The sequence below is a fragment of the Sinohyriopsis cumingii genome, chromosome 3, assembly GCF_028554795.1.
Source record: "Sinohyriopsis cumingii isolate HCF-2022 chromosome 3, ASM2855479v2, whole genome shotgun sequence".
Taxonomy (NCBI): Eukaryota; Metazoa; Mollusca; class Bivalvia; order Unionida; family Unionidae; genus Sinohyriopsis; species Sinohyriopsis cumingii.
The window spans coordinates 34,583,202-34,604,490 of NC_142963.1; the positions used below are offsets into that span (position 1 = coordinate 34,583,202).

General features: G+C 35.2%; 1 long non-coding RNA gene across 1 annotated transcript in view; it reads left to right on the forward strand.

Moving 5' to 3' along the window:
* The window catches only part of LOC149802665 (uncharacterized), a 178,016-nt gene that overhangs the window by 91,447 nt on the left and 65,280 nt on the right, over positions 1 to 21,289 (forward strand). The window contains exon 7 of the long non-coding RNA XR_016419928.1: positions 4,666 to 4,831. This is a non-coding gene — a long non-coding RNA (uncharacterized LOC149802665). The remainder of the gene's footprint in view (positions 1 to 4,665; positions 4,832 to 21,289) is intronic.

Consider the following 21,289-nt stretch of genomic DNA (forward strand, 5'->3'; position numbering starts at 1 on the left):
ATTGTTTGATCCATGAAACTGGCACATGATGAGGGTGATCTTTGTCAGGTGGCAATGCTGGTAACCATTTGTTCTACAACATTACTCCACATAAAATTAACTGTTGGAAAATCTAAAGTGGGTTGAGCAGGATGAGATGCCCTGCATAATAGCAGTGCTAAATTGACCTATCGCCACTTGTCAATCATACTGATCAATTAACCAATCAGTGAGCCTAAATTAGACACACCTCCAGGCATTGCTTACATGCACCATTTTCCTCCGACAAGCTGCTTGTGGCAATCATGAATTGATTATGATAAATATTTACAGTATTTGCAATGATTTGTTTATTTCTCGAATGATAAGGGTGAAAAAGAAGGCAGTGAGATCATCAGAGCCAGATTATCCATAAGGCAAAGTGGGCAACGTGCCCAGGGCCACCATGGCTCAAGGTGCTCTGTATATTATCGTCTGATTTCACAGTCGTCATTAATAATAGCACTGTAATCATATCTATGAACAAGGCAGGATAGCTATGGGCCCCTATGTTGGCTGTGCCCAGGGCCCCCAAAGGCCTTAATCTGGCCCTGCAGATCGTCTTAATGGAGGAATTAGTTTTATTCCTTTCCCAAACATAGACAAAACTTTATACAACAAGCCTGTATCAAGCACAAAGAAGATGGTTAATCTAGCTCTGAAAAATAAAGATTTACAGTAGTACCCCTCTGTAAGAGGGGGATGACAAACGTGAATAGTAAATACATATAAAGAAAGCCACAAGTACATTTAATTCTAAAACATTTAATATTTTCATTTAAAAATCAATGCATGTTGTGAAATCAATGTGAAACAAACTGTTTTATCATTTTCAAAAGAATGTTATGAATAACCATTGATATAGTTTTAAAACTGTCTTTATAATAATGTTACAGATCACATCATCTGTCACTTTGTTGGTAACAGTCTAAAAAAAAACAACCAGTCTCATCACAATTAAAAATATCCTTGCTGTTATATCCACTGCATATATTGTTTAGTCTTTTGTTCCAATCTTCAACAACTTCATTATTAACATCAGCTGATTCTCCACTAAGGACAGAACACTTAATATTGTGTCAAACTTGAAGTCTGTGCAGCCATCCGTTACTTGCGGTAAAGTCGTGATATCCCATTTCAACTGATAAAATTGTTACTTTTTGTTGGATCATTCGACCAGTGAGTGGAATTTTCTTAGCATGCTCATTGCAAAACCATTCAAAAACCTTGTCATTCAACTCAGGATACAAACATCTCCTGGTTCTAACAATCTTCCTTTCTCTGCCCATTCCACCTTCCCACTTCTGCAGAATTGTTTTCTTGTGTTTCATGATATTGTTTATCTGAGTCTTTCTGTCATCACAGTTTTATGCAAGGATCCTCGATATCCCCCTTTTTCAGTCAGTTGAATTACTTTCACTTTCTCTTCTATACTGAGAATTTTTCTTTTCCTCGATGACATGTTGATCTTTTTGCAGTAAGTTATTCCAATGTTGCCAACTACAAGACTGATAAAACAATCTTTTTTGGAAATTTAAACAAATTGCCATGTGTTTTTAAAGGAAGTGATCTTGTCACATGATTTGTTTGCTGCAGTCTGGTACCCTATTGTTTTTATACATTTCTTTACACTAAGTGAGAGAAGTCAAAACGGCTTGGATATGTACCATTAACATCACGCAGATTTGATCTCGTGGCCGTTAGGATTTGTAATCATGACAATTATTGTCAGTAGTAATAGCCACTAATTATCAAAGTGAACAAGCTCGACATCTTACTAGTGAAGCCATAAAGGCTATCAAACCATTTTCCTGCTGACTTGTGTATGTACATTGATGCTGCCACTTTGCAGCTGTTACTACTGTTCAATAATTGTAATCTTAACAATTATCAGAGTGACTAAACTGGACATCTCATGATAACACAACAGTAAGGCTAATTAGATTATATGTACTTACCCTTTTGTATGGATTAAGATTTGAGTCTTTCTCAGCTTTATGGAGTAAATGTGGCTTCTCTTAAGGTTTAAATGATATAATACTAACCTTAGTGGTACATGTACTTTAGTCAACTTTTCTTTCAGTAATGAAACCCTGACATCAGGAAACTGAAATTGAATTACTTAACAGATTTTATGAATAAAATACTGGTTTTGGATACATATTAAAAGAAAATGTGGCCACTTGTGAGGGGTAAATTTTATATTATTGCACTTATATGCTGGTCGCGTTAGCTGGGTGGCCTTTCATGAGGGGTACTTTTGAACACAAATTCATGTGTGCCAACGGATTCTGGACGTAAGGAGCGGGTGGTTGCTGGTCAGGGGGCCATTCAAGACGGGGACTACTGTATATCCATGTGCATCTGAGGCAGCTACCGGGTTACTTACTGCCCCTACTTCATCTGCAGACTGTGAGAGGGGGTTCAGTCACCAAAATCTGATCAAAACAAACTTCGAAAATCTTTGGGTATATCTACTCAGAAAAATTGTATGAGAATTTCTAGTGATGGGCCCAATGTTGAGAATTTTGATTTCAGGAAGACATTTAAGAAATGGTCTGAGACAAAAATGAGGCAGATATTGATGAAGTGTCAGTGATATTGTTCATAAAGACTAAACTTTCTTGTTCATTCTTGCTTTTCATATGCTATACATTTAACTTCACATGTATATAATGGTATTGTTATATTTATTAATAATTCATGTGCTTTGAAATGTGATAAAATTATGTATTTTTATTGTTATGTTTATATAGATTAAAAATAGGGCCATATATTTAAGTCCCTGTGTCCTGGCATAAAATGGCTCCTTTGGCTGAAAAGTGGCTCCAGATTTTTAAATTTGTTGAATTTCATGGCGCAGGAAAAAATATTTCCAAGGGAGGCCCTGGGTATTTATATTGTTGGCCACCCCAAATGTGCTACCTATAACGGGCATTCGTATTTATGAATTAAGATGTTTTGTTTGTTGGTTTTTTTAATGCTGGAGTATTTATGCTCACCAGTGCTTGTCTCGCCTGCATTAGCAGATTACTATAAATGTTTTGGCCATTTTTGCAAGGGGAACAGTGTTTCATCCACTTCATTAGTATCATAATTGTGTATGTGTTTCGAAACCATATACAAGAGGGTATATAAAACAGGTTTTGTTTTGTTTTTGTGGCACACTTAAGCAAGCAGGTTTTTTTAGTGATGAGGCGGTTGGAGTAAAATGCTTTGCTCAAGGGTACACAATCTGATGGTTGAATTTAAACCCACCCACTTTTAGTCGTCATGAGAACGGCACAAAAACCTCTGAGCTATCGAAACAGCTGCCTCAATAAGTCACTTCTTATGACATGCAGGACGGTTCATCAGCCTGTTATTCATCCCATAGCCCATAGGGGTTGTATATAAAAGCAGATCCCTTTAATAGATATATGGAACACTTGTTGTTTCCGTAACTTGGCAAAATGTAATGTACATTGTCAGTAGAAAATGGGATAGATTCAGATCTGCCATTGTGCATTGCATTGGCAACTGAAATTCTTATCGTATATACTCACCTGTAAGTCAAGTCCAACTGCAAACTGCATAGACCCAGATCTGCCATCGCATAATGGGACAGCAAATCTGGGTCTGTGAAATTCATTAGGAGTAAACAGTGGAACAAACAACATAGACCCTGATCTGCAGGATCATTTTCTTATGGCATATCAAGATGTTTGTTGTTTTGCAGTTTTACTTGACTTATAAGGGAGGACATGCTGTTGTATGGAATGTGTAAGCCATGATCTGCATTCCATCCAAATGAATACAGTAATAAGTTCTATTTAGTGCTTTGCTTTACATATATTTTGTTTTGAAATGTTGTCACCTGTGTGCAAGTGCAATAGATTTTTGTAAATAAAGTCTGTCATAAGTGCAAGAGACTTGTGTAAATAATGGAAATACCACTTGTATGCATAGCCACCCCACCATTTTTGTTCCCTTTAATATCCTCCTTGGATAACGCAAAATCTGGTTGTCACACTTCCCAATATAAATTTCCAATATATCTTCCACTCAACAGGTACAAAGATGTGATTGTTAGCAGTTTTAAAGTATATACTAGAATTTAGTCCAGTCTTCAGAAGCAAGGCAGTGAAGTGGAAAAGAATGTGCTGAGAAAAAGAATCATACAGTGTCTTTCTATATCTAATCACATACAGGAGAACAAAGACACCAACCTATACCCAATATTTTCAATATACCATGGGAAAGCACTCAAGGTTTTAAATTGGCCCGACTTCACTAGGAGGTCTACCATGACACAGGGAAATTTTAAATGAATGGGGACCAGATAAAGCTTATCATTCTGCATTATAGCGGTTATATTTGAGGTCGATTGATGTACTCGGATGGATCATGTTGCATGGCATAACTTTGTGGATAAGTTTTAGTATGTTATTTCAGTAGGTGTTGTGGTAAAATATTTTGATCCAGCAGGTGCTTTAATTCAATAATATCTTTAGGAATCTTGCAGTTTGTGGTATTAGACTATTTATTGCATATGTATCATTCAAGATGGAGGGTTCATAACATCAGTCAATCCAATAAATACATGTACCTGGAAGTAGATATTTTTAATCGAATAGATGTATAAGGTTTAATTATATTGTATTCCAGGAAAAAGCTAGACTGGCTGGCAGCATTACTACAGTGTGTATGCTGTGTGTAGGATTATTGATTTTCACCATTGATGGTGGTGATGATGACATCCAAAGCTGTCCCACACATAAATGGAAAAGACTGGTTTTGTACAGACAGTTGATGAATTGGATAAATGGATCATGTAAGTTTTGATGGTGTATTGAATCAGTTTTCAAACTTTTGTATTAGGACACTTTTGTTAAGCAATAATTTCAAACAGATGTAACTGTTAGATCAGCTTATTTGCTGGGCACGGAATCAGCTTATTGGGATGCACATATTGCAGGAAAACACTTATTTGCAGGGCACAGGATTGGCTTATATGGATGTGCATATTGCATAGACACCCTTATTGCTGGGCATGGAATCAACCAATAGGGATGCACATATTGCATAGATCCCCTTATTTGCAAGGCAAAGAATTGACTTGTAGGGATGTGCATATTGCTGGACATGGAATCAGCTTATAGGGATGCTCATTTGCAGGAACACCCATATTTGCAAGGCACAGGATTGACTTATAGGGATGTACATATTGCATAGACACCCTTATTGCTGGGCATGGAATCAGCCAATAGGGATAGAGAGACCCTTCTTTGATAAACTCTGTAAATTTTGATTGTGTTGTTTGTCTGTACCTGGTTGCTCTATTTATAGAGTATTGGAGTCTTAATACAGGTGTTGTGGATTCAAGACCCATCTAGGTTGGCTGGATTGTCTACATGAGGGTGTCCTTGGGAAAGGTACTTGGCTTTCCTTTCCTTGGCATGAAACAGATATTTCTGGTAAAAACGAACCAACCAACCAATAGAGAGGACATGCATATTATACAAAAATCTGTTTAAAAAAATGCAACTTTCAGGTCTCTCATTTCTGCTTCCAGGAACTTGATGTTATTGGATTAGAAATTCATTGATATATTGGGATCCATCACGCTAATTGAATCTTTGGTTGGGGCATCTATTGTTGCCCTAATCCATTCATCTTTCCATCTTTGGTTGGGGCATCTGCTGTTGCCCTAATCCATTCATCTTTCCATCTTTGGTTGTGGCATCTGTTGTTGCCCTAATCCATTCATCTTTCCATCTTTGGTTGGGGCATCTATTGTTGCCCTAATCCATTCATCTTTCCATCTTTGGTTGGGGCATCTGCTGTTGCCCTAATCCATTCATCTTTCCATCTTTGGTTTGGGGCATCTATTGTTGCCCTAATCCTTTCATCTTTCCATTTGTCTGTTCTGTATAGTTCTTTATTTAAATCACTTTTGGATGGCATTTGTGTTTCATAAACACATTTCTAGTCCTTTATGCCATATTCTTTAGGGGAATATATGTATTCTAAGTTAGTTCATACCATTAAAACTTAAAGTAATATGTTGTCATGTGTTAAATGAATTTTGCTTAAGCTTGTTAAATTTTGAAGAAGTTTGTAGGTCGAAACAAGATTTATTAACAGATTTGACAAAATACAAAAGAAAATCGAGATAAATTTTTTATTCACTTTTTTAATACTTCACATTAGAGTAATATGCCTTCCACCCGCTTACAAACGAGTATTGCACATTAATTACAAAAGTGGGTAACAGAGGTCAGTGTTTTGCGCTTCACTGACTGGCTAAAATTTGTATTAATAGTTCATTTCTCAAGCACTGTTTATTCTGGAGTCACCCCCCCACCCCATAACAAAATAAGGTCACTGACCTGTGTTTCACATTTTACTAGGTTTGGTTGAGTGTTTGTATCAATTCTCATGACTACATATGCTTTTGGCATGCTATGTACAAACTATTATAACTAAAATAATGAAACTTGGTGAGAGGATGCATCTTGATAAATTCTACACCTTTTTTTGGCAAAAGAGGTCTCATTCATGCTTCTTTGACTTTGTTGCATAAGAGGTCTCATTCATGTTTCATTGACATTGTAGCATAAGAGGTCTCATTCATATTTCATTGACATTGTAGCATAAGAGGTCTCATTCATATTTCATTGACATTGTTGCAGAAGAGGTCTCATTCATATTTCATTGACATTGTAGCATAAGAGGTCTCATTCATATTTCATTGACATTGTTGCAGAAGAGGTCTCATTCATGTTTCATTGACATTGTAGCATAAGAGGTCTCATTCATATTTCATTGACATTGTTGCAGAAGAGGTCTCATTCATATTTCATTGACATTGTTGCATAAGAGGTCTCATTCATGTTTCATTGACATTGTAGCATAAGAGGTCTCATTCATATTTCATTGACATTGTTGCAGAAGAGGTCTCATTCATGTTTCATTGACATTGTTGCATAAGAGGTCTTATTCATGTTTCATTGACATTGTTGCATAAGAGGTCTCATTCATGTTTCATTGACATTGTTGCATAAGAGGTCTTATTCATGTTTCATTGACATTGTTGCAGAAGAGGTCTCATTCATGTTTCATTGACATTGTTGCATAAGAGGTCTTATTCATGTTTCATTGACATTGTTGCAGAAGAGGTCTCATTCATGTTTCATTGACATTGTTGCATAAGAGGTCATATTCATGTTTCATTGACATTGTTGCATAAGAGGTCTCATTCATGTTTCATTGACATTGTTGCATAAGAGGTCTCATTCATGCTTCTTTGACTTTGTTGCAAAAGAGGTCTCAATGCTTCAGTGACTTTGTTGCAAAGGTCACATTCATGCTTCAATGACTTTGTTATAAAAGTCATCTCATTCATGCTTCAGTGTCTTTTTTAAATTTTCTGTTTTAAGTTCATTTGTTGATATTGTACTTCTTATAAAATTTGAGAATAGGTGTTGGTGCTGCCCTTTTACAGTCAAAAGAAGGCCACTGTATTTAATGCTTTTCCTTTTTCTTATCTACATAGAAAGCCCTTTCTTACTAGTGCATTAGAAAGGAATAAATATCTTCATTTGGTGGTAAAATTTCCGTATGACTAATACAATGCATATTGTGATAGGCCAGTCAGAAGATGCTGTATATTGTACATGTGAAAGAGTTTGTATTGGAGGAGTGGACTGCATGTATTTCCTGTGAGGCATCTGCTGCAGAGGTTAATTAAGGTGATTGTTGATACCTGAACAAGGTTTATAGCAGAGTGGTTAGTGATAAAAATAGCATTCCTATTTTTAGACCACAGACCCTGGCTGCATGATGTAGGACAGACAGATCGTTTTTTTTGCACTACAATGCTTATGGTGGAACATGTTGAAGTGATTGCTTTGGTGCCTGAAAAAGAAAGGTTGTGGTACAACAAAACACTGTTGATATGGACATTGTAACAGCAATAGTAGATACTAAGAATGTGACTATATGATGGCTGCATTTTTGGATTCCATTTCCAAAATCCCCTAAAAATCCAGAGAAGTGCCAACCTTTGGTGTGTGCCTGTGGAAGGAAAAAATTTACTGCTGAAAACGTCACAGGATGGCTGTGTGTCCACAGCAAACACAGGGGCTGGTATCGTAGTTTACAATTTACCTATAAATCATATGTACTATATAAGCCTAGGATTATATACATGTATGATTTTTAGGTGAATTGTAAACAATGATATGAGCTGCTGTGGATGGATCCAATGATGAGGAGGATGGGTGAAGAAAAAAAATCCTGATCGTATCTCACCAGCTCTTGTGCCAAGGTTTGATATTTAATATTTGCGTATATTTAGAACAAAAATAAGACATTTTTTATTAAAATGGGGGGGGGCTCTGTTTTTAATAACCAGTTGTACTAATGACTTAAAGTGTTTCATCTCCTTGACACAGGGATTGTATCTAAGAATGAAAAGGATGGGGTCCAGAAAAAAAAAATAAAGTTTTTAAAAACTTACACAATAAAAAATTAAATCACTTAACTATTTTTTTAAATAAAAGAAATATGAAAGTTAACATTCAGTTTATTTAACTGAGTAGCTTAATAGCATAATTTAGCATTACAGTAATACCTTGAACATTCGCGAGGTTAGGTTCCAGAACCAGTCGCGGATCAGGAGGAATCGCGAATGTTTGGTACGAGTCACTAAAAATGCTAATAAATGCTTATTTCTAGGGTTTAAACCCTAAATATGACCCAAATCATGCTCCCAAAGCACTTTAATTTAATTTAAAAGTTAGCTTAATACATTACCCTTAAAAAGAGAAATAAATGGTTGACATAAAAATAGAGTACAGTATCGCCTAATGGGTATTTGCCACACTAGCGCATTTACAGTACGGTACATGTATACTAATATTACCCCATACTAATTCATTGGCTGCCGTTTTCTTTTGCACTCACAGTAAGGTAAAACCAAGTAACGAATGGGACTGTAAAATTAATGACTGACGTTTTCTTTGTCATTGTCAGGAAGGTAAACTTCATATGTCACAGAAGTCATATAATGAAGGTACAATTCAATAAAATAAAGAAAACGTAGAGGGTACCAATGAAAATTTCGCAAATCCGTGAATTCGCGAATCCAGAAATGCGAATGCACGAGGTATTACTGTAATCTGTAACTGCAGATTGGGTAGGTCTTAAATGCACAATTAAGTTCTTTTATCTTTTATGTAATTTTAATAATTCATTTTTTGTATTACATCTTAAGATTATGTCTGTAATTAGTTTTATCATTTATCTTACAGAAGATACATTTATTAACAGCATGACAGACATAGTTATAAATAATAATGAAAACATTTATTTTAAACATCTAATGCCTTTCACTCCATTTCATATGCTGAATTTCCATTTTGAATATATCTTTTCCAATGCTGCTATTTTTATCCTACACGTTTACTTTTGAGTATCATGTGATACACATTACATATTTATATGACATTGTCATTGATATCAGCTATTATAATGATCGCACTAGCTGTCACTCCAAGGTAACTGACTTCAGTTAAGTAAAATCTAGCTTTTAGTAGTAGACCATAATAAAGCAGATTTTAGGAAGAATGAGTTGAAGGAAAGCAGAAATGTAAAAATCACTCTTTGGAGTTTATTGACCTGTTTTACTACCTCTAATTTGATAATGTAGAAAATTATTTAACAAACAAAATTCATATATTTTATGGCCTGTCACAGGGGTTAACATTTTGTACACATTAGTCAGAATTTAGTTTCTGTGTGATTAAATGGCAAAAATGGCTACAAAAACCTTTCTAGAGGTAGTTGTCATGATATAATTCCATTATAATGAAATAGCTGCATAGAAATGAAAACTTTCCCACGTGTTTTCAATTTTTACTATACTTAATTATTCAAATAAATTTGACACTAACTGCAATAATGACAAGGACTCTGTTTTTATTGCATTGAACTAATTACAGCAGTTTCTCTTTCATACAAGACGGTTTTTATTAGCACTTCTGGAGGTAGACCAGAACAGCTTATAGGATGGTCTGTCATCTGATGTCCTTTTATCTGTTATCACAAGTTTGTTATTGCTACTTCTTGTAAGCTACTTGGAGATTGCCATGAAACTTTACATCACATTTATCCCATGCCTAGTGGACCAAGATATAAATGGTACTGCTGGCCACACATCCAGTATGGAATCTTGAAATTCTTAGTATTGCTGCTTCTCCTGAATTGATGGTCATATCAACATGGGGTTTTCACTGAAACACTTTTTATGATGTCTAATTGGTCTTAATGAACTTAATGCCAATCTGTTATCTAATATGGCTGCCGATCTTGATATCATTAATCCCCCTGAATGGATAGTCATATCAACATCGAGTTTAGACCCAAAGACTTCTGCTGCCTGCTTGGTCCTAAATGAAAATGATGTTGGTCTGACATTGATCATAGTCAATAGAGCAGCCTTTTTGAAAATTCTTGTTATTGATCCAAAACTGATGCATGTCTCAACATCAAAGTCTGTAAGAAGCCAATTTAATCTTTTCATACAGTTGTAGTCCCATATCCCTGCCAACTATGATCAGTGATGGTTGTAGTCCCATATCCCTGTCAACTATGATCAGTGATTGTTATAGTCCCATATCCCTGCCAACTATGATCAGTGATGGTTGTAGTCCCATATCTCTGCCAACTATGATCAGTGATGGTTGTAGTCCCATATCCATGCCAGCTATGATCAGTGATTGTTTGTAGTCCCATATCCCTGTGTAGTCCCATACCCCTGCCAACTATGATCAGTGATTGTTGTAGTCCAATATCCCTGCCAACTATGATCAGTGATTGTTGGCAACAACACAGCACCAGAAGGAGAGTGAGCTTATCTCTTTGATGGATTGCAAGAGTCAGATATTTGATTCAGGATGCAACAGTATGCTTTATAGACATTAATCCAAGCAGTCACTTTCTGCTTCATTCCATTTGTGTTGAAGAATTTAAGTATGGCGCAGCAAAGAACAAGTTCATCTTTAAAAAAGTGCTAATGATAAAATCTGCACCAGTTCCCAGTACAACTGCTGCAGATGAAGAGGGACATAATGTTCCAATTTCAATCGATTACTTATCAAAGGTTTTTGCCATCTATGGCACATATTTTGAATTTAGGCATGGAAAAATCAAGAATTACTGCTAGAGTATTAAATTAAGAAAGATGGAATTTCCATTTAAACAGGCAAATACCTATTTCAAACCATGTGTCAGTGTCAACACTAAATCATTTGTACTGGGACTTGGAAACCATCACTGATATTCTCTGAGTTGTGAAATAAATGCTTGAATATCAAGATATTTCTTTGTTATGGAGTTTTTGTAAACAGTTCGTGCTTTTATTTACTCTTGTTCAAAACAAATTAACAACCACATGTTTACTGTGGGACTGACTTTGTTTGGATCCTACTGGTTTCTGTTTATAGATGACTGTCATTTGATCTAGCAGTGCTGGAGTTGAAGACTTTCTCTCACACCTAGCAACAAAAAACTAAACATTTTATGTGGTGCATGCAACCCTTTATTTATTTTATAAGTGAACTGGGAGCCAAAGTTGTTAATTGTGTGTGGATTAAGTTGGTGACTGACAGTGATGATATTGGAATGGGCTTGCAAACCATCATGAATTTTATCTTATCTGTAACTCTACATTTTCAAGCCAGCATCATTAAATATAGCTAAAAGTACCTAATTTGTTTTAAATACTTCATGTGAAACGAATTAGTTACCTTTAGCAACATTTAATGATGCTGATATAATAATGTTCTGGGTTACTTGTGATGATGTCCATTACAAACACAGCCCCTGCAGTGCTTTAGCTACAAATAGCTTCATGTAGGCTCATCAAAGCAAAAAACAGTCAAAATCCAAACCTATGAGTCTTATTTAAGCCGATGATCAGTTTTCAGTCATTTAAAAAAAATAATTATATTGTTTAAATAAAAAATAAAAAATTAGTTATGTAATGTGACTAAAGCCAAGACAGTTCCCTTGCCAGAAGCATCTGAACATTCTGTATTTGTTAAAAATCTTCTTGATGGTTTCATGTCATCTGAAATAATCTGAGCATATATGACAAGACGTTTCTTGTTGGCTATGCTGTCACAAATGATGATTTTTGCATGCCACATATAAGACTATCATCATCGTTTGATTGGCTCTCCAGTAACTCTGAACAGGTAGTAGCCGATTCATACTGATTGGCAGAATTCTTCAAAATGCCAATGGCATCAATTTCTTCAGCCGTTAAGTCATGTATTAAATTAAGAAGAGATTTGTATTTAAAAAGGGATGTCTTCTACACTCAGCCAATGTACACACTTAAGTAGCACTTTTGCTGCTATGCCTTGTTTGGAAGAATGTTTTTGTAAACCTGCATTCAAATCTGCCTGGTGTTGTGAACCTTCAATCAGCAGTTTGAGTTCTGGCAACCCAACATGCCTTGCCAGTGTACTGTTATGAAAGTTATTTTCTTTTGCATGTTTGGTCATGGAGGGTTTTGTTTAGCCTCTGTATGGCAAAATATAAAGGCATCTTCACTGTCACATTCTTCACTTCTTTTTGAAAATGTAGCCACTGTGTTTTCAACCATTGCTGCACAAATTACGTTTTATCTAATGAGTAACCGTTACCTCATCTTTGGATGATGAAGGCTTCACTGGTTCAGTAAGAATACTATTGTCATTGTCAGTCATAAATGCGGGCCAAAAGATAATTTCATTTTTTTTTTCAGATCTATTTTAATATTTTTTCCTTGGACACCATTTTCAGTCGAATGCTGACAGATCTTGGAACAACGCAAGGCATACAACTGTGTGAATGGAAATTGTTGCTTCATTGCGTGACAAAGGTGCGCATGAGATAATAGTTTCTCGTGAGAATCGCTTTAAAATCACGCGTTTATTTTCCATCTATTTCTTGTGTGGGGTGATTATACTGTTCTAACATCTTGTTGCTACAAATGATGTGACAGTTACAGGTCACATAAGGTCAGATCCAGGCTCCACACTCAGTTGTAACCCTATTTATTAATGATAGCATTAGCGTAAGAAACTGATGTGCGCATGTTTTCCCTGTTTCGGAGAATTGTAATCTAGCCATTAAAGTAGTTAGACCAAACCTTAATGTTGTGTTAATCAGCAAAACGTAATATTGAGGTGCATTAGTTTGCATACTGGCGACGATTTTAGACCGAACATTTGTTTTTTGTTAATAGGCAAAACATAACATTGGGGTGCATCAATTTACGTACTGGCGACAATTTTGTGTGTCAAATCTGAAACGTCTGCATATTCGATGCATGATGCGTGGGTAGATAAAACACTGTAAAGGTCAGTAACTCCTTCATTTAATTTTCTTACTCTAAAGTATTGCTTACAACATAATTATCTTGACTATATGCAAGAGAAAATGTATTTTTTCACTTTCTATTTACTTTTTGTCATGTGAGAGAGAATCACTTTTCTTGCTGTTTCTTGTCTTGTGAAAGAGAAAATATATTACTTCACTTGTCTTAAGTTGTTAGCATATTTTAGGGTGATTAGCTAGATTTTCAAAGGAAGGCTGACATAAAACTCCATGCCTAATTAAACATACATAACAGATGACATAAAACTCCATACCTAATTCAGATAATCCTGCACTGTATAAAATGTTCTGTGAATACCTGATGAACAGGATGTTTGTAGATTTAATGGAGTATATCCATGCTTTTTATTAGCTCCTACTGGTCATAGACCAGAAGAGCTTATTGGATGGTCCGTGGCCCATGCCCATCTGTTAGCATCTTTGTTATCACAAATCCTCCTCAAGTACTTGGAGGATTGCCATAAAACTTTACACACACATTCATCCCATGGTCTAGTTGATCTTAAATGAAAATGGTGCAGATATGATGTACATGATGGCCACTATGGCAGATATCTTCAGAATCTTGTTATTGTTCTTTCTTCTGAACATGATGTGGTATTGACATAGAAATTTCACCAAAAGACTTCTTTTTGATGTTTTTGTTGATAATAAATGAAAACAGTGCTGATATGAGTGATGAACACCAGAGATGGTTTATACACCCAGAAGTTGCAAAGAATAAATGGTGTTATTTTGAATTCCAGGAAATTCTTTTCATGCAGTAGAGCATCCATCCCTTTGAGGGATTCTTGTTAACTTAAGTGGTAGACCAGTCTGGTTTTGGCTATTTATAACATGGTTTTAAAATAAGTGGACTTTACTTTGGCTCTACAAATCAAGGACCAATTAAGCAATTAGCATTATGCGAAGATGTATCTAGGTCTTTGTAGCTTGCAGTTCAATCTGACTTGCGTGCAAGTATAGATAATATAAACGTTTTGTATGTTGTATATTGGTGTCTCTTTGTTTTTGCTGTTGGGTAGGGAAGGGTCAAAGGTGACATTTTCATGGGCAATATAGACTCTTCTAAAAACTTTGTTCTTTCTCTGGGCTTTTTCAGAATAAATCTATTTTGGGTCAGAGAGTTCACAACATATCACAATTTTATGGAAGTGTTAGCATAAAAAAACTCCGACAGTCTTGGTTACCCCCACCATCCTTATTGAATATATTGAATTAATCTAAGTGTCTTGCTACATCCTCAGATTTGTAAATCTACAACAGTTTACATTTACTCATGGTCTTTAGTTAAGATACAAACTGGCATTGTGAACATTCATTCAGATATTTGTTTTCTACCTGGGGGAACAACTTATAAAAATTTTATTTTTCAATTAAGTAGTTATAAAGGAGACGAACATAACCATGTCCTTGAAAGCTTGAATGGGAAATGTTTTCATTGTCTATTTACTTTTCAGGTAAATGCAAAAAATTCAGATGCAGGTTCTAAAACAATTAATTCTTGAAATATTTTGTATGAAATAATTATATTTACCAGTATTTAAGCATTTGTTATGTTAATTGCACTGCAGAACTTGAAAAAGAATTTCTGTCCTTAATTTCCATTGCTATCGAGTGCTATTTCTGTAAGCCTTTCCCTAGGTAATAACGAGGTCCATTAACATCAATCAGGTGAGGGCATAAGAGAGTGATGGAACTTAACATTTTGGTAAGCTGGAGGGAGGTGGGATGCTAGCAACTTTAGTTGATACAGATATCATAATTGTTATTATAATCATTGTCCTACACAACTTTTTATTACTTGATTTCAGTATTTAAGGATATGAGATTTGAAGCAGTCAGTGCAAGTCGAGATTTTCAGATTAAATCAGACAAACATTCATTCAGTACACAAAATTTCATGGGTCAGTAAATTTGGAATTCCTTCCCTTTTAAAGTTGGAACATGTGTTACAATTGTAAGGAAACACTATCAACTTAAACTTTGTAGCTAGAATTACACACATAAACCTTATGAGTTGTTTGTATGAGTAAATTCCTCAAGATAGTGACTTTAATTGTAACTATATACTTTTGCATCGTATCACACTGTAATGACTGGGTACAAACACCTGTCATTTGTACTAAGAAAGACAATTGGCACATGGCAATTGCATAGTCATGGAACTACACCCAGATCAGGGGGAAACAAATCTACCAGATAGTCCGTGCAAGCTGAGAAGTTCATTATTTTTTTAGAATTTCAAATTATTTTCGAATGTATCACTGCTAACTTTTGAAGAACAATGAAAAGCTTAGCCAAAGACAAAAAAGTAGGGAGTAGTTTTCGCTGTTTTTTATTTGGCAAGAAATTGGGCTGATCCTACACAAGGATATTATTCTGATGTCGGCACCTTTCATGCATTGTAATTGGCTCAGACAATTAATCTGGTAATTAGTTTATATCTTTGTGCCAACAGACCATTCATTTCTGAACAGTTGTCAAAATAAATCCAATTTGGCACCCACATAAGCACCTATATAGGTTCCCATGGAAGCAGCAGGAGTTGCTGTGACAGCAGGCATTGTTCTGATAGTTGATAAGTTTTTTTTTACATTGGAATAGAAGAGGGCACATAACTTTTATGATTATAATATACACTTGCTTATAAATCAAGGCAAACTGCAAACAACAGGTCATGGTTTGTGTTGTTTGTTTAACTGATTACTCCTAACAAACTGCACAGATCTGCAGGTGCATTATGTAGCAGTAGATCTGGGTCTGTGCAGTTTGCAGTGGGACTCAAGAGCAACTATATTATGATAACTGGTTGGTCCCAGTAGACAAGGGTGCAAGTTGTACAGCCAATATGGCTGCCATAATGGCTATCATGAACATCTTGTTATAACTATTCCACTGAATGGATGATAATCTAGATGATAGTAAGCTGGTAAACTTTTATGACTACACTATCTTAAGCGAGGGGCAAAGAGGTCACTGAATTTGAATGTTAATGTTTGGCATCATTTAAAATTGCGCTAAAAAAAATAAGCCAGAACCATATAATTTATGCATTTAAAAACAAAACATATGACATGTCACATATATTCCTAGGTCACAGACAATGACCCATGCCTTTTTTGTAACTACAAAGCCTGCCAAATAGGTATGAAAAGCCCTCGGGTCAAGACAGTTGGCAGATATGAATTCAGTGTCACGAACCATTTTTATAGGTATACATGTGACCTCTTAATTGCATGACAGTCTCTGAAAGATAATGCGATTTTTTAGCATCAGTAATCTATAATTTAAAACCCACAATGATAACTATATGATATTGATCAAAATTTAGTTTTAAAAAATAAAAATAAAAGTGCAAAATAATTATATCTAATTAATTAAAAATTAAGAAGCAATACTGTTAAAAATTATAAATTATTAAATGACATATATGCAGACACATTTGATTGAAATAATTTCCTGATCTATATTTACAGTGCACCTGTCTGCATGCATTGAGACTGCCTACATTGTGTTAAGTAATGATCCACATATAATCCTGCAGTTTCATAGTGTGGCAAAGAAAACTTTATGAAGAAAAAAAAACTACTTCATCTAGAGATGAATTAATGCCTAATGCCTTGATTCGGATTATAAATATTTTTTATAATAATGCATTGTGGCTTGTCTACTTTAGTTTTGTGTTGTTTTTGCTGCTGTTCAATTTCTGTTTGCCTGTGGAGCATCATCAGCCATTTCGAAACATTGAACCCACATTGCACTTTGTGTGCAGCAATGACTGATCTCAAGAGTCTTGCATGGATATTTGCTGGAGACCAATAAGAGGTCATGTTCTTTTGACCTTGTAAGTCACGAATCAGATCACAAATGTCAAGATTTTGAAAGTGACACACATCATTTGAAACATACCATAACTTATGACTACTCTCCCTAACATGAATTTGTAACACCTTATCTGATAGACTCCTAAAAATAAGTGGACAGGGAATTCCAAAAGTCAACAAAACATGAACTTTTATTGGTGTCTGTCAGATGTCTATGGTGGACTGCAGAGATCTAATTGGATTTCAGTGGTTGCTGTTAAGAGAACTATATGGTATATGTAAACATTTGAGACACATGAAGACACTTGCAGTTGGTACTATGCAGTCAAACAATTCCATGTCATGTGACTTCATAAACTTTGAGATGGGTTCTCAAATTCCAAACAAGTTGTTTCTGCTATGTACAGCACAAGGTAATTTCAGAATGGCAGTGCAATAGAAAATAAATGTCCAAAAACTAATAATAAAAGAAAATGATTTAATAAGTGACCTATTGTTGATGAATTTGCATCTTAAATTAAATTTCAGTTCTCATAACAAGATCACCACATTGTTCCAAAAAAGCCAAGTATTTCATGTATACCATAATTGTGAGAAGTCGCACTATGATTAGAATTGAATGAAATGAATTACAATGATGAAACAAATGTTTTTCTTTACTACTAGTACTACTACTACTAATAATCATAGTCTTTTTTTTACTTCATTGTTGCATTATTGTTCCTGTTATTGTTGATGTAGTAAAAAAATCTTTTGTTAGATGTACAAGCTACAATTGCTCCATTGTTGTTTATTTATAAAATAGTATGCATGTTTACAAGTTTGAGAGGCCCCTGCTGCATGCTCAGCCTCATGCACCTCACAGCATGTCATAAAAGACTACAAATAAACACGGGACCATAAGTGACTCAGTGGTTAACATGCTAGACTTGTGACTGGAATGGTGTGAGTTTGAATCCTACATTCAGATCAGCCCATATCGGCTATTGTAGTATGTCCTTGGGCAAGGTAGTTGACTCCACTTTATGCTTCATTGCCATAAAACCAAACCAAACCAAAACAAATTCAGTTTGAAAATAAACATTATAGGGTTTCCATTTGGAACTACTCTCCTAACTTTCTTTTATGGAGTGTATTTCTGAACATGATCGCATAGGGTTTCGTGATGAGAGTTATTATGGGTACTATTAAGGTGGGAGGGGGAATGTCCTACTTGTTTGTTTCAAGAATGATTTTGAGGTATTGCTTCTTCTTCCATAACTACTGGCTTAGCTATTGATGATGTAGAACTTACTGACTTGAACAGTGGCACATGTTGTGGTAGACAGTCATTGCAACATTGCTTTATGGCACCAAAGTGTATTTACCTTACAGCAGATGAAGGGTATAACTAGACAAGGAATCTTCATTCTTCCAAGGATGACCATAAAAATTAAACCTTTTTCAGGGGAAGTAAATGCAATGGGAGGGTTGAATAAATTCTTTCAATGCCCACAATTGCTTTTGGAACAGTTGAAGTTGCTGCAAGTGAATCTTAATTTAATAATAGGAAGAGTTATGTACCAAGCTTTTTGGATTTTGCATCTTTCTCTCTCAGTCTTCCATGTGTTTCTCTGCAAAAGCTGAGACAATAATAATAATAATAATATTATTATTATTATTATTGATAATAATAATAATAATGATAATAATAATAATAATCAGCATTCACTTTATCTTATATAGAAGCAGGTTGAAATTGAAAATTAGATGGTAAGCCACCACCAAACATTGTGCACAAAAATGATCTGTGAAATAACAATCAGAATAGATGACACCACTGGAAAAGTAGATCATAATTTAATTTGGTGGTCAGTTGATAATGAGAAGGATGATCATTAATAATAATGATACTGATGATGACTGTAGAGGGTAACTGAATTAATAAGTATAACTCATTAAAAACATATTACATTCAGTACAACTGTATTTACATGCTCAATTTCTCTTTCCATTGACAGTTAACATATATACCTCCAGTGGAACTTGTTACAATTACTAATTGATCTTTAGTTTATTCTGCTCTCACTTAATGACAGTTAAGCCCTTGCAGTATGAAATATTAATCAGTATGTTTAACTAAATGTCAGACACATGCACACACATGGCTGATCAATAAATAACTGTATTTATCAAATGTTAGCACAACTGATTCATTGGTTAAAATAATTCACATTGTAATTAAACAAATAGATGAAAAAATTCATAAATTATTTTACTACCTTATGCTAACTAATTGAGTAGCATAAAGCATCACACAAACCAAATATGTGTGATAATGAATTCTTAGCATATATGCTTCATATATCATTTAAGACAAATACATTCAAACAGTTATCTGAAGACTCGTATCAAGAAAAAATCTGCAAGACACAGTACCTTTTTGCTTTGAAGTTTGCTTTCCCTTAAGCAGTTGTTGTTGTTGTTTTAGGGTTTAACGCCATTTTTCAGCACACGATACATGGCGGCTAGTATTAATGGTGGAGGAAGAACCTGGGAAAACCCCGGAAAGAACCACCGACCCACGAGAAGCTACTGGCAAGCTTTCTCACATACCCACATAGGCTGAATCCGAGACTCGAACCCACGCAGACAGAGGTGAGATGGCAGTGATCTGTAACGGAGAGCGCTTTAGACCACTTTTCCACTTGGGGCCCCCCCTTAAGCAGAACCATCTCCTTACACCCTTGGTTATGTGTCTCTCAGAGTCTCTCAACTACATGTCCCTTGGAGAAACTTTATGAGGGTTTACACCTTCCCCTAGAGTCGAGACCTTTTACCTTGTGCAAAAACTTTGACTCCCTGTTCTGCAGTTTAATTCAATTTTAAAACATCAGACTTTGCCTGGGAACACACCTCAAGCCGTTAACTTGTCCAGTCAGAACTCAGTTGTATCTAACTGCCATTGTTGACACATGCCCCTCCAGAGTTGGAAAAATGTTACATTCACGCTTTTCCTTATTATACCGAGTGCTGCAAATTTTCAACTTATGACATTAACAAATACTGTTTTTGCAACATTTCATACCTTGGCTTTTCAATGTACAAAACCCAATCTTTACCCCTTGACCAGTTTTGCCTGACATAGTTATCAAACGGAACCTCATTAAGAATCAGTCAAGTCCCTAACAGATGTATTAAAGTCCTCATATATGCTTCAGATTTAATTAAGAATCAGTCAAGTCCCTAACAGATGTGTTAAAGTCCTCAAATATGCTACAGATTTAATTAAGAATCAGTCAAGTCCCTAACAGATGTATTAAAGTCCTCAAAATATGCTACAGATTTAATTAAGAATCAGTCAAGTCCCTAACAGAAGTATTAAAGTCCTCAAATATGCTACAGGTTTAATTCATGCAAGATCACATAAATCAATTTAATATTGCTGTATGTTTCAAAATTCACTTTGTTATGTGTTACTGTAACATCTGTAAAATTCAGTTATGTGTTACCATGACATTTTCAAAATTCACACTGTTATGTGTTACCATGACATTTTCAAAATTCACACTGTTATGTGTTACAATGACATCTGCAAAATTCACACTGTTATGTGTTACCATGACATTTTCAAAATTCACACTGTTATGTGTTACAATGACATCTGCAAAATTCACACTGTTATGTGTTACCATGACATTTTCAAAATTCACACTGTTATGTGTTACAATGACATCTGCAAAATTCACACTGTTATGTGTTACAATGACATTTGCAAAATTCACACTGTTGCATCTTTTTCCTTTCCATCTGCTGTACACTAAACAATGACTATATCTATTATTTTCTTGCAAAATTGGTACAAGACTTGGCATTCTGCATTTTGTTGGAGACATAAAGGCACCAATGCTTGTCCTGGTTTTTAGAGGCAAAATGTCAGTAGTCAAGGTCCTTGGACAATAGCCTCTACAGTTTTGGCTATATTTTTGGTTTTCTTATTTGATTTTCATCAGGTTTTGCACATTAAAGTTACC